Source organism: Ornithorhynchus anatinus, chromosome 8 (assembly GCF_004115215.2).
Source record: "Ornithorhynchus anatinus isolate Pmale09 chromosome 8, mOrnAna1.pri.v4, whole genome shotgun sequence".
Taxonomy (NCBI): domain Eukaryota; kingdom Metazoa; phylum Chordata; class Mammalia; order Monotremata; family Ornithorhynchidae; genus Ornithorhynchus; species Ornithorhynchus anatinus.
In genome coordinates, this window is record NC_041735.1 from 64343651 (window position 1) to 64357802 (window position 14152).

A 14152-nucleotide genomic window follows, 5' to 3' on the forward strand; every position below is an offset into this window, starting at 1 on the left:
TATCTACCTGGCTATACCACTCCTCCATTTCTTCACTGAGAACTGCTGCTGGCACCTCTATGACAGCCATTCATCCAACGAAACGTACACACACACACCCTGACTCTGTTAAACCTCTTCCATCTCTCCCCCAAACACATCCCCTCCAGACACACCTGCACCGGCATGTTCAGAGATGTCTCACAAGGTTGTCTTTATTACCACATTGACATCAATCCATCAGTCATTGATATCGATCGAGCACTTATATGCACAGAGCTCTTTACTAACTGCTTAGAAGAGTACAACACAACAGAGTTGGCAAAACCATTCCCTGTCATGTCATTATCATCATCAGACTTATGTTGCAGGCTGTGAACCCCATGTGGGACAGGTACTGTACCCAACCTGATGGTCTTCTACCTACCTCAGCATTTGAAGCAGTTTAAATAGTTAACGCTTAACAAATATCATAAAAAGAGGATATTAAGCAGGTGGATTGATGCACAGCCTGAGGTTGAAAGTGGAATATAGTTGCTTAAATAGGAAAAAAACAACAACAGACCAAACAAAAATCCCTCCTCAGATCTTTTGGAGTTTGTTGTTTTCTTTATTGGATTGCTCTTTCCTCTTATGATCCTGGTATTGAATAAGGATAAGACAGCATTTCAGGTTGCATTCTCCTCAACTATCATGGCTCAAAAAACAGTCACACACTCCTCATGAGTCTGGAGCCATCTGAACTCCTTAAAAGTGCTGTGTTATCATGTCTATGGATCATAACCTCTTTAACGATGGGTAGAGGTTCTTGGGTTTGGGGCTGTCTGAATTGTTTGGGGCTTTTTTCTGTTATGGCATCCCAATAACTCTCACATATGTTTATTAGTTTGATTTGAACATGATAATACAAGTTGCTACAAATCTCACTTCTAATTGAGTCCTGCCTGAGGTGCTATAAGGTGATATTGCTGCAGTCGTTGTTTTGCTGCAAGTCATTTTTTTATCACTGAGTCATATAATAATAATAATTGTGGTATTTGTTAAGTTCTTACTATGTGCCAGGCACTGTGTTAAGCGCTGGGGTGAATACAAGCAAATCAGATTGGATGCAGCTCCTGTCTCTCTGGGGGCTCATGGTCTTAATGCCCATTTTATAGATGAGGAAACCAAGGCACAGAGAAATGAGGTGACTTGCCCAAGGCCCCAGAGCAGAGATGCAGCAGAACCAGGTTTAGAATCCATGACTCCCAGGCCTGGGCTGCTTAGTAGTTGTTTATTGGAGACAGTGGTTGGAGGTTCCTCTTCCAATAAGACTGTTGTAATATTGCTGTTGAACTCCTTTCAGATATCTTCAGTTTCCAGATGCTGTATATTAGACTCTTTAAGGAAGTACGGAGACTCCTCCTCAGTGAAATAGGGTGATTATGGCACATGGCCAGTTGATCAATCAATGGCATTTATTGAACACTTACTGTGTGAAGAACATTGTACTCAGTGTGATTTCTGTGCATATCTGTAATTTATGTACAGGTCTGTAAGTTATTTATTTATATTGGTGTCCCTCTCCCCCTCTAAACTGTAAGCTCATTGTGGGTAGAGGGAATGTGTCTCATATTCATTCATTCAATAGTATGTATTTATTTGAGCGCTTACTGTGTGCAGAGTACTGTACTAAACACTTGGAAAGTACAATTTGGTAACAGACAGAGACAATCCCTACACAACAACAGGCTCACAGTCTAGATGGGGAAGACAGACAATAAAACAAAACAAGTAGTTAGGCATCGATAACATCAAAATGGATAAGTAAGATTATTGATATATACACATATTGTTATATGCACTCTCCCAAGTGCAGGCTTTAGATTCTCTACACTCTCTAGATCCCTCTAGAGTTCTCTGATGTAGTCAATGAGATAGTGTTGTTTAGAGCACGAGGGCGTCGAAGAGGTTTTCCTTTGTTTGGAAACTGGGAGGGAGGTCGCATGATATAGTTTGGCACATTCACTGAACAAATATAGGCCTTTGATGATGAGTTTGCCAATCCTCCTTCACATCCATAAGTTGCCACCCACTCTCTATTGTTTCTTTCCTGCATACAAATTTTACAGAAGAAAAAAATGACCTCCTTGAGATCATTAATAATAACAATCCATCAATAATAATTAATAAGTAATCTGTTATTGCTAACATTAATCATAATCCACAGCATAAAATGGAAAACAAATTCATCAAAGATGTCAATTAAAATTTGTCTTTTAAAGTAAAAGCAGATGTCAACACCAGCTTAGGCTAATTGATTCATCATCAAAAAAAGACTCTCTTGAATAACCAAATCCAATATATTCAGTGTTGCAATGTTAATCTCTTTCAGCTACTGGAAGTTATTTTCCCAAAACCAGCAACCCGGGTCAGCCATTGCCGGAATATGTAATCATCAGTTGTCTTAGAGGAGTTACTGTCTGAAAAGGAGCACCATTTACAGTGAATTATAGCAAGATTCTCTTCTGTAATGGGGAGGAGGTTGAACCCTAGATCAGATGAGCAAATTAACCTGCTAAATTGAAGGCTATTTGTTCTAAATCTTCTCAATAGTGTGTGCTAAAAAATGCCTCTATAGCTTGCTGTTAAGTCATCCCTTAATCATGCTGGACAGAGTCAATGGGTTTGCAAAGAATAGAAATGAACAGTGGAAATATTTAGGCACTGACTTATGTTGAGTCTAATTCTCTCATCTGGAGCTCCTCGGGAGTAGTGAATGAGAAAGGAAGCAATCTTCTTTTACTCCCACCTTTATTCTCCATTTAAGAACCAAGGAACAAAGGAAATGGATCAGACCCAAGGACCATCCAGGCTAGCTTGCCGTTTCTGACAATGGTAAGATGCCTAGAGGATTAGCGGGATAATGGTTTTCCTTGAATCCAGCACAAGTCTGAAGTTGGAAAAACCCCAACTGGATCCCAGTGTGTCTCTTTGAGGGAAATTCAGCCTATTCCCATCCAACTACTGCAGGAGACATCTGCTTTTCTCCGAGTGTGAGATCAGTTTTCAGCATCTGATTTTCTCTTAACTTTGCCTAAATACTTTGGTAGAAGCTGAATGGTCAACTTTATTTCTATCTTTGGAAAGGCAGCATAGCCTAATGGAAAGAACCTGAGACCTGGGAGTCAGGAGTTCAAATTTCAGATCTATCACTGGTTTCCTCATCTGCAAAATGGGAATAAGATATCAGGTTTCCTTACCTTAGATTGTGATCTCTGTGTGGGACAGGGATTATGTCTGATGAGATTATCTTGGGGATTTGGGGGTTTTGTTATGATAATTTCTAAGTCCCTACTATGTGACAAACTCTGTTCTTAGTGCTGGGGTAAGTGCAGGTTAATTAAGTAGAATACAGTCCCTGTCCTATCTGGGGCTCTCTGGCTAAGTTGAAGGGAGAACAGATATCGATCCCCCATTGTGTCTAACTTTGAGTTTTGTACAGGAGTGTCATATAGATAATGCTTAATAAATATGACCATGAAGGATTTACATTTAAAAATACAGTGATTCTGTTGTTAAAAAGCAAGCTGAATCTTGGAGAGATGAAATGACAGACCAGGAAGGCACTAGTGTTGGATTTTTCCAGTCGACAGTGACAGTTTTCCACAGAACGTGTCTCTATGAATTTTGGCATTCCACACATCTTCTTGGCCTTCTGAGTGGAAGTTCCATGGAATAGGAGGATTTAACAAACCATACGAGGGTCTTGAAAACATTTAAGGTCTGTGAGGAAAGGATTCCTAATGTATTTATTTGGTTAGTGCAAGAGGTAATAATGATGATTGTGGGTTTTTGTTAAGCACTTACTATGTGCCAGGCACTGTACTAAGGGCTGGGATGGATACGAGCAAATCAAGTTGGACACATTTCCTGTCTCAAGTGGGACTCAAAGTCTCAATCATTATTTTACAGATGAGGTAACTGAGGCACAGAGAAGTGAGGTGACCTGCCCAGGGCCACACAACAGACAAGGGACAGAGAACAAATTAAATTTATGACCTTCTGACTCCCAGACCCGTGCTCTATCCACTATACCATGTTAAGGGGAGACGGCGGGAGAATGAAAATGGATGATTCCAGAGGCCTTCTCATCCCCATGATTCTGTGATTTCATGGATATTCACCCCAATTCATGGGGTAGAATTTATTATATGAAGTGACTTGGAAACCACTTAACCATAATGAAAAAATGAAACAAAGTGAAGTTACAACCTGTAAAACAATTCAGGGAGTGAGGAGTTATTAATAGTGGTTATGCTACATTTCTTCCACCCAAATTCTGCAATATAATACTTTGGCTGCTCCTCAGAAATTTCCTGGACTATTGTAAATAATAATATTGCAAAAACTAAATATTAATAGAGAAGCAGTGTGGCTTAGTGGAAAGAGCACAGGCTTGGGAGTCAGAAGTTGTGTGATCTAATCCCAGCTCCTCCCCTTGTCTGCTATATGATTTTGGACAAGTCACTTAACTTCTCTGGGCCTCAGTTACCTCATCTGTAAAATGGGGATGAAGACTGTGAGCTCCATATGGGACATGGACTTTGTCCAAACTAATTAGTTTGTGTCTACTCTGGTGCTTAGTAAGGTATCTGGCACATAGTAGGTGCTTAACAAATCCCATTAAAATACTAAGCTCCTGGTTGAATACAAGAGAAGCAAGACAAATAATACCTGCCATTCGAGAGTTTAAAAGCTAATAATAATAATAATGTTAGTATTTGTTAAGTGCTTACTATGTGCAAAGCACTGTTCTAAGTGCTGGGGGATACGAGGTGATCAGGTTGTCCCACATGGGGCTCACAGTTTTAATCCCCATTTTACAGATGAGGTAACTGAGGCACAGTGAAGTTAAGTGACTTGCCCAGAGCCACACAGCTGGCAAGCGGCGGAGCTGGGATTAGAACCCATGACCTTTGACTCCCAAGCCCGGGCTCTTTCCACTGAGCCATGCTGCTTCCCTAGAGGAAACATATACATAAAAATGATTTACAAATAGAAGGATCAGGTGGAAGAACAGCATAGCCTAGTAGATAGAGTGCAGGAGTCAAAAGGACCTGTGTTCTAATTCTTGCTCAGCCACTCATCTGCCACATGACCTTGGGGAAGTCACTTCACTTCTCTGAGCCTCAGTTCTCTCATCTGTAAAAAATAAGGATTAATGCTGTGAGGCTCATTGGGACATGGACTATGTCCAACCTGATTATCTTGTATCTACCCCAGCGCTTAGTACAGTGCTTGGCCCAGAGCAAGCGCTTAACAAACATCTTAAAAAAAAGGATATAACAACACAGATATAGCAGGATGAAATTGTTGAATGGGAATATGTAAATAATCTCATAGCAATTTGATCCCTGTAGATATTAAGCTTCTTGGGGGCCAGGATCGTGTCTACCAACTCTCTTGTATTGTACTTCTCCAAGGGCTTGGCGTAGTGCTCTGCACACAAAAGCACTCAATAAATACCACCGATCAATCAATTGCATATGGGCACTAAGTTGGAGGGAAGAGGATTTAAGCTCTATTTTACAAAGAAGGTAACTGAGGAACACAGAAGTTTAAGTGACTTGCCCATGGCAAGTCACAAGGCAGGCAAGTGATGGAGCAGAATTAGAATTTAGGTCCTCTAACTTCCAGACCCGGGCTTTTTCCACTAGGGCATGCTGCTGTCCATTAGAGAAGCAGCGTGGTCTAGTGGAAAGAGCCCTGGTCAGGGAGTCAGAAGGACCTGGGTTCTGGTCCTGGCTCTGCCATTTGTCTGCTGTGTGACCTTGGGTAAGTCCCTTCACTTCTCTGGCCCTCAGTTTCCTCATCTGTAAAATGAGGATTAAGACCGTGAGCCCCACGTGGCACATGGAGTGATTATCTTGTATCTACTCCAGCCCTGAGAACAATGCCTGGAACATAATAAGTGCTTAGCAAATACCACAATTACTATTATCATTATTATTACAGTGACTAGGCTCAATTTTTTATCCTCACAATCATATAACCGAGTCATAGAACGTGGATGTTGTAACCGATAAATAGTCCTCAGGGTTTCAATATGCAAACATTATGACAGTTCACATAATGCTGGTGGACCCTCATCCATTCATTGTCATATTTATTGAGCACTTACCCTGTGTAAAGCACTGTACTGAGCCCTTGGGAGAGTATAATATAACAATAAACAGACACATTCCCCACCCACAACGAGTTTACAGTCTAGAGATACCACATAGTATTCCCTTCCGTTTTCCTCACAGATGATGAGTTCTGACATTCTTCATTTTAGCTCCCACAACAAGATGTCTTGGTTTCTATTAGCACCCGAAAAAGGTGAAAGTTCAACGGAGTGGGAGGATTGATAATGTTTCCTGCCAGGAACCAACTTTTTAGGAGATTTAAGAAAAAAAAAAATAGCTTCTGATATTGAGGCAGACAGCAACTAGATGAAAATCATGGAAAGGCAGTCCTCGTGGGAGAGAGCCTTCTATTTTTTTTTTTCCAAGTTCAGTTATTAAAGTCTTATCTATAATCTTAAAGTTATCAACTCCCTGACAGTAGGAGCGACTCTATCGTGCTCTTCCTGGAAAAAATGGCATTCAAGCTGCAGATCTCCAGTGTGGAGCCCTGATAAAATGATCAATGAAATGTCCTAATTTGATCCTGAAGTGAAGGGATGTTGTCTTATGAATCATGTGTGTTTGTGGGAGGCAACGGCGGAGCTAGTAGAGCAGGAATGGGACCCAGATGTTGGAAAGATGCTCGGTTGGTTCACTGAAGGCAAGGCGCATTATCTAACATGCAGGAGACCATATGGAAGGAAAAGGTTGGAGACATCCCATTACAAGTCATATATCACTAAGCTGACAGCAAAGGGCTTCAGCTTGTTTTTATTTAAATCATGAAAGCAGCTGTCCAGCTGTCTAGCTGCATTAAATTTAACCCCTTTTTCTGGCAATTGGATTCAGTAATTTATGCAATTTTGATTGGCTCAGAACATAAATATCCTTGGAGTGCTCCCATTTAAAAGTTGTCCCTTAAATTCCCCTGCAGATCAATGATTAGCTTATCCTGACTTTGAATCAACAGGCTCACAGATTGGGCACTTGGGTGAGTCCATTATGCTTATGCCCAGAAGACCACTGCTTCTAACTCCAGCTCTGCCACATTAGTACTGTGTGACCTTGGACAAGTCACTTAACTTCTCTGCACCTCAGTTTCCTCATCTGTAAAATGGGTATTAAAACTGTGCGCCACATGTGGGATAGGGACTGTGTCCAACCTGATTAATTTGTATCTGCCCCAATGCTTGACACATAGTAAACACTTAACAAGTACCATAATCATTATTAATCGTAATCCAGGAAAACACATACAAGGACAAATAAACACAAATGTGAGAATGTTTCTTTGTTTGGTGTCAGATTCAAATTTTGCAGTGGATTCACAGTCTGATCTTCAAATTTGCTGGGCATGCTTTTTGCTTCTCTGGCTTCTTCCTGTATTCACATGTCTAAACCTTCTTTCCTTAGTCATTCCGATGAGTTCAAGGTCAATCTGGCGGAAATAACTTTGTGTTGAACCGATTAGCACTTTGGCAAAATCAGAGGGCAAGCATCCCCAACCCCTCCCTGCTCCCTCCTTTCCTCAACCAGCCTTCACTCTTCTCATCCTTTGGCTTTCCCATCCCTTCTTCCAACACTCCCAAATCCTATCTCTCTTCCTGGTCCTCCCAAATTTTCTGCCCCAATTCTATTTCTATTCTCTTCTATTTTATGTGCTTAGCACCCAAGAGTGATAAGTAAAAGCCATTTTTATTGTTATAATTATTATTAGTAAGAGTCATAATAATACTCTTTCAAAACACCAAAGCAATTACGTTTCATCAGAGATGCCATCATTCTGTTGCCAGAGTCAGAAGGACCTGGGTTCTAATTTGGGTTCTGCCTCTTGTCGGCTGTGTGTTCTTGGGTAAGCCACTTGACTTCTCTGGGCTTCAGTTACCTCATCTGTAAAATGGGGATTAAGACTGTGAGCTCTATATGGGAAAGGCACTTTGTCCAACCTGATTATCTTAGATCTACCCCAGCACTTAGAACAGCGCATCAGCAAATAGCAAATGCTTAACAAATACCATCATTATTGCTAGCATCCCTGCTGAGCCAACCCTTTCTTCGCCCTGGTGTCATTCAATCGATCAACCGTATTTCTTGAGCACTTACTGTGTGCAGAGCACTGTATTAAGTGCATGGGCAAGTACAACACAATGCTCTGCACATAGTAAGCACTCAGTAAATACGATTGAATGAGTTTCCTGCCCACAATTCATTCATTCAGTAGTATTTATTAAAGGCTTACTATGTGCAGACCACTGTACTAAGCGCTTGGAATGTGCAATTTGGCAACAGATAGAGACAATCCCTGCCCAATGATGATGAGCTTACAGCCCTGAGAATGAGTTTACAGTGTAAAGAAGCAATCTCCCAGGGCTAGAGGGAATGGGGAGGGCGGAGTAATAATAATGATAATAATAATAATATTTGTTAAGCACTTACTATGTCCCAGGCACTGTTCTAAGTGCTGGGAAGAATACAGGCAATTGAGTTGGACACAGTCACCGTTCCATGTAGGGTTCACAGTTGCAACGTTGGAGGAGAAAAAGCATGCAAACGTATTTATTGAGTGGTTAATGTTTGCAAAGCACTGTACTAAGCACTTAGCACTGTACTAAGGGAGGGGAGAAGATCTGGCACAGAGGGGGTAGAGGGAGAGGTAAGCCAAATCAGATCCACTCCACCTCTTCCTAACACCCACTTCTTCCTCCACCAACCCCATCACCACTGGCTGTGACCATCGGGTTCTGCAGCATTATAAGGTGGCAGTCACAAGCCCCCCAAGAGGCAGGGAGGAGGGGACGTTCGGGGGGTGGGGGAGGAGAGCACCAGCCAGAAGGGAGGGTCTCCTCATGGATCAACAGTGTTGGAAATGTTGAAAAATAAATCAAACTTAAAATATTTCCGTTGAAATTGAGGATGGGCGGAAGGGGGTGGGAGGGAATCCAGGAAGGCAAAAATACCAGTCCAGGGTAGGGGAGAGAGAGGAGGAAATCCATGAGAAGTTGGCAGGGATGAAGTTGGGCTTTCATACCTCTGAGGGAGTGAGGCTCATTTTCACATATTGGGCCAGGAAAGAGGTCGAGCTCCTCATGCATCGCCTGGTAGCACAGAGAAATTCACTGTGTTGATGGACAGATTTCTGAACCTTCCTTTCTATCTGGGTTTCTCATCCAGAGCTTCCTTTCTATTTCCACCAATTACTTGGTCCTGGGCCCTTTGGATTCCATGAAGCAGTGTGGCGTAGTAGATAGTGAACGGGCCTGGGATGCAGGAGGTCATGGGTTCTAATCTTGGCTCTGCCTCGTGTCTGCTGTATGGCCTTGGGCAAGTCACTTAACTTTGCTGTGCCTCTGTTACCGCATCTGTAAAATGGGGATTGAGACTGTGAGCCCCACGTTGGACACGGGACTGTATCCAACCCGATTTGCTTGTATCCAACTTAGCACTTAGTACGGTGCCTGGCACATAACAAGCACTTAACAATTACCATAATTATCTCTCCCTTCCCCTCCCCTCAGCACTGTGCTAGTCCACTCAACTGTATTTATTTTCATTACCCTATTTATTTTGTTAATGAGATGTACATTCCCTTGATTCTATTTATTGCTATAGTTTTAATGAAATGTTCATCCCCTTGAGTCTGTTTATTGCTATTGTTTTTGTCTGTCTGTCTCCCCCGATTAGACTGTAAGCCCATCGAAGGGCAGGGACTGTCTCTATCTGTTACCGATTTCTACATTCCAAGCGCTTAGTACAGTGCTCTGCACATAGTAAGCTCTCAATAAACACTACTGAATGAATTGAATGAATTATTATTGGGTAACTTCACCTTTAAGGACAGCAATCCTGCTATTTGACAAATCCCTCAAAGAAATGCAGCCATAGGGTTGGAGTGTCATCCATCTCAACAAGCACAGGCTCAGAAGTCAGACAGACCTGGGTTCAAATTGCAAACCCACTACTTGTCTCCTATGTGACCTTGGGCAAGTCACTTCACTTCTCTGGGCCTCTGTTCCCTCATCTGTAAAATGGGGATTACAACTGTGAGTACCATGTGGGGCAGGGGAGTGATTATTTTGTATCGACACTGGAACTTAAAACAGTGCCTGGCACACGGTAAGCACTCAACAAATAAAATTAAAAAATAGAATAAAATAAAAAAACTTTCCCAATTCAGATTTCTGTTTTAAAATGTGCCGAGTGAAAACTCTGCAGTCCAACTGGATCCAGCCAGGGAACTCACATGATTCGGATTCAAATCTCAGTCATGATGCCAGCGTGTCGCTACAATTATAATCGAGCAAGGCGCAAACCTCTCGTATACCTGCTGCTGCCTGTCAGGAAAGGAGAAACTTTAATTTCCTGTAAAGCGAACTATGGAAAGAAATACTAATGATTTCCAAAATAATCAAGGGGAGTTTGGTACAAAAAAAGACAGGTCTGAGGGGCTAAATGAAAGGAAGAACTGAGCCAGCCAGCTGGATTTCTGCCCAATGGTCTAGATAACCTCCCTACCATCCTCCTCTTGCTCTAGCTGCAGAGGCCTGGCTTTTAAGGGGTCTGCAGGTGAGCCATTGAATAGAATGAGGATTCAATCAAGGGGAGTTTGGTACAAAAAAAGACAGGTCTGAGGGGCTAAATGAAAGGAAGAACTGAGCCAGCCAGCTGGATTTCTGCCCAATGGTCTAGATAACCTCCCTACCATCCTCCTCTTGCTCTAGCTGCAGAGGCCTGGCTTTTAAGGGGTCTGCAGGTGAGCCATTGAATAGAATGAGGATTCACTTTGTACATTTTTTTAGTCCAAAGGTTTGTGTGTTCCTCCATCCCTTCGGCTTTCCACTTGGATGGTCTTCCACAGGCAAGGAATGATGCGGTTTAGCATGAATTTCATTCATTCATTCAGTAGTATTTATTGAGCACTTACTATGTGCAGAACACTGTACTAAGCGCTTGGAATGTACAAATCGGTAACAGATAGAGGCAGTCCCTGCCCTTTGACGGGTTTACAGTCTAACCAAATTTCAGTCCCTGGCTCTTTTTTTCCCCTTGTCTTGGCAATTAGGATGGACGCATCAACTGTATGATCTATTGGGATGTAGGGTGATATTAGGGATTGGCCAACCTCCAAAGAGATTTCACTCAGAAGTATTCTGAATGAACTCAAGATATAAATTTTGCGCTGTACCAGGACAACCATTTCCTTCAAGGCAAGCTACTTGAGGGCAGTGTTCATGTCTGCCACACTACTGAATTGTAGTCTCTCAAGTGGTTATATGGTGCTCTGCACACAGTAAATGTTCTATAAATGCCTCCAATTGATTGATTGATTGATAGATACCACCTCTCGGCAGGCTGGAGTCTCTTATGATTCCAATGATTTAGGAAAAATCCATGGCTCAGTAAGCTAGGCAATGGACTGGAAAATCCAAAGTTGTGAATTCTAATGTTGGCCATGCCAATCGCTGTTCTGGCGTCTTGGATTGATTACATAAAGCTGGCCACTGCTACCTCCCTTTCCAGTATAAAGTCAATCATTACAGGGAAATAAATGCTATCGCAGATTGCCGTTACCTAGGCTGCAGTTTTCCGTGATGCAGTGCTAGCCAAGGAAATTGAAAAACAAACAAATCAAAAAATCTGGCTCATTTTTTTAGTAAACAATTAGAGTATGGTGGCAGCACGGTATTAATTCCGTCTCCTTCAAAAATGAGACAACGATTTGTGAATCTACATACTGGGCTCATTGTGGGTTATTTTTTGTTTATTTCTTTATCAACATGACTTAGTGAATAGACCATGGGGCTGGGAGTCTGAAGAACATGGGTTCTAATCCCAGCTCCTCCACTTGTCTGCTGTGTGACCTTGGGCAAGTCATTTAACTTCTCTGTTGCTCAGTGACCTCATCTGTAAAATGGGGATTAACACTGTGAACCCCATGTGGGACAGGGACTTTGTCCATCCTGATTCGCTTGTATCCACCCCAGCGCTTAGTATAGTGCCTGGCACATAGCAAATACTAGAGAAGCAGCATGGCTCAATGGAAAGAGCCCGGGCTTGGGAGCCAGAGGCCATGGGTTTAAATCCCAACTCCGCCACCTGTCAGCTGTGTGACTTGGGGCAAGTCACTTAACTTCTCTGTGCCTCAGTTACCTCATCTGGAAAATGGGGATTAAGACTGTGAGGCTCATGTGGGACAACCTGATTACCTTGTATCTACCCCAGCGCTTAGAACAGTGCTCGGCACATAGTAAGCACTTAACAAATACCAACACTATTATTACAATTATTATCTTTTTTCATTATTATTGTAACTATTACATACAATTTCTTTCCAGTAAGTTTGCATCATTTTGATGTCAAATTTTGTTAAGATTTACTGCCTGGTGCTGAAGTAGTGTTAGACTAGTCTCTGATCATTTAGGACACATGGGTCTGTCTTTGAATCGCTCACAAAGTTCCTGAAGGCTTAATATAAGTTCTTCAGTGATACTGATGAAAGGCCTGCATCTATTTCTTCATTGCAAAGTCCAGATGAGAGCTGTGTAGATGGGAGAGAAAATTGTCTGTCAATTAATCCATCAATCAATGGGATTAATTGAGCCCTTGTGCAGAACCGTCCACCTAGCATTTGGGAGAGCAAGATAAATAGACAAAATCTCTGTCCTGGGGCATGTAACATTTAGCTACAGTTTTCCTGTCAATCACAATTCCGGACTACCTGATTTCTTCCGATTCTTTCTTCTGAGTTTCTGTTTCCCAGAGCTGGAGAGTTCTTTGAGATGGCAGTAAAGCACAGATTATTATTACTATTAATAATAATGATGCTATTTGTTAAGCGCTTATTATGTGTCAGGCACTGTTCTAAGCACTGGGGCGATTGCAAACTAATGAGGTTGGACAAAGTCCATGACCCACATGGGGTTCAAATGGATTAAAATGGTTAATCCCTATTTTACAGATGAAGAAACTGAGGGCCAGAGAAGTCAGATGACTTGCCCAAGGTCACACAGAGGAAAAGTGCCAGAGGTGGAATTAGAACTTGGGTCTTTTTGACTCCCGAACCATCCTCTATCCATTAGTCCATGTTGCTTCTCATCATTATTATTATTATTAGTATCATCATTATTATTATCAGCATCATCAGTAGTAGCAGTGGTATCATTTGTTAAGCACTTTATTCATTCAATAGTATTTACTAAGCGCTTACTATGTGCAGAGCACTGTACTAAGCGCTTGGAATGTACATTTCAGCAACAGATGGAGACCATCCCTGCCCAATGACAGGCTCACAGTCTAAACGGGCGAGTTGGACAGCAAAACAAAGCAGAGCAAAACAAAAACAAGACAACATCATCAAGATAAATAAAATCGAGGAGATTCTTAATTGCATTTATTATGAGACAAGCAGTTCAAAGCACTGGGGAAGATACAAATTAATCAAACCAGACACAGTATCTATCCCACATAATACTCACAGTTTAAGTATGAGGGAGAACAGGCTAACTCCTCAAAAGTCTTTGTCTTTCCATTTATTTTGCCCAGACAAAGTTTTTGTTCTTCTGCAACCCTTTCTTCATGGCAAATGTTAATGTTTAATGAACATTTTCTTGTGTTTGTGCATTCTAGGTTCATTCAACCAAGACAGTTCCTTAAGGTGAACCTTAGACATAGTCTAGTAGTAGATTTTTTGTACTCTGTCTGCCCTACACAGGTAGGAGAGAAAAACAGATATCTTGAGAAACATTTTCTACCCACAAGGAATGTGGGTTCTAATGGGAGAGGGGGTAAATGTCCCACCAAATATACCTTTCTTCTTTTCTCTTTTCTCATTCCTCTACATTTGTACCTCAAGAAAAATAAAATAGAGCCAGGAACAGGAAGCTTAGGAACGGACAGTTTAGGTATCAGCCATAACACATTCTGTTCTCAAACATTCTGAAAGACATTCCAAAATTCTATCAATCATATCTTTTTTTTTTCTTAAATATTGTGTGACTTCCTCTATCTTGAAAATTCATACTCGCTTT

General features: G+C 41.6%; 1 protein-coding gene and 1 long non-coding RNA gene across 6 annotated transcripts in view; one reads left to right on the plus strand and one right to left on the minus strand.

Moving 5' to 3' along the window:
• Positions 1-14152, plus strand: part of AGMO (alkylglycerol monooxygenase) — a 342244-nt gene that overhangs the window by 299632 nt on the left and 28460 nt on the right. The window lies entirely within an intron of this gene.
• On the minus strand, positions 7337-13684 carry LOC114813858. 3 transcript variants are annotated; one of them, XR_003761621.1, is made up of 4 exons: positions 13601-13684; positions 10369-10459; positions 9157-9223; positions 7337-7579 (listed from the first exon to the last, which is right to left on the minus strand). It is a non-coding gene; the product is annotated as an uncharacterized LOC114813858 (long non-coding RNA). The 3 variants fall into 3 exon arrangements; XR_003761620.1 differs by lacking the exon at positions 10369-10459; XR_003761619.1 differs by lacking the exons at positions 10369-10459; positions 13601-13684 and having other exon boundaries at positions 9157-9443.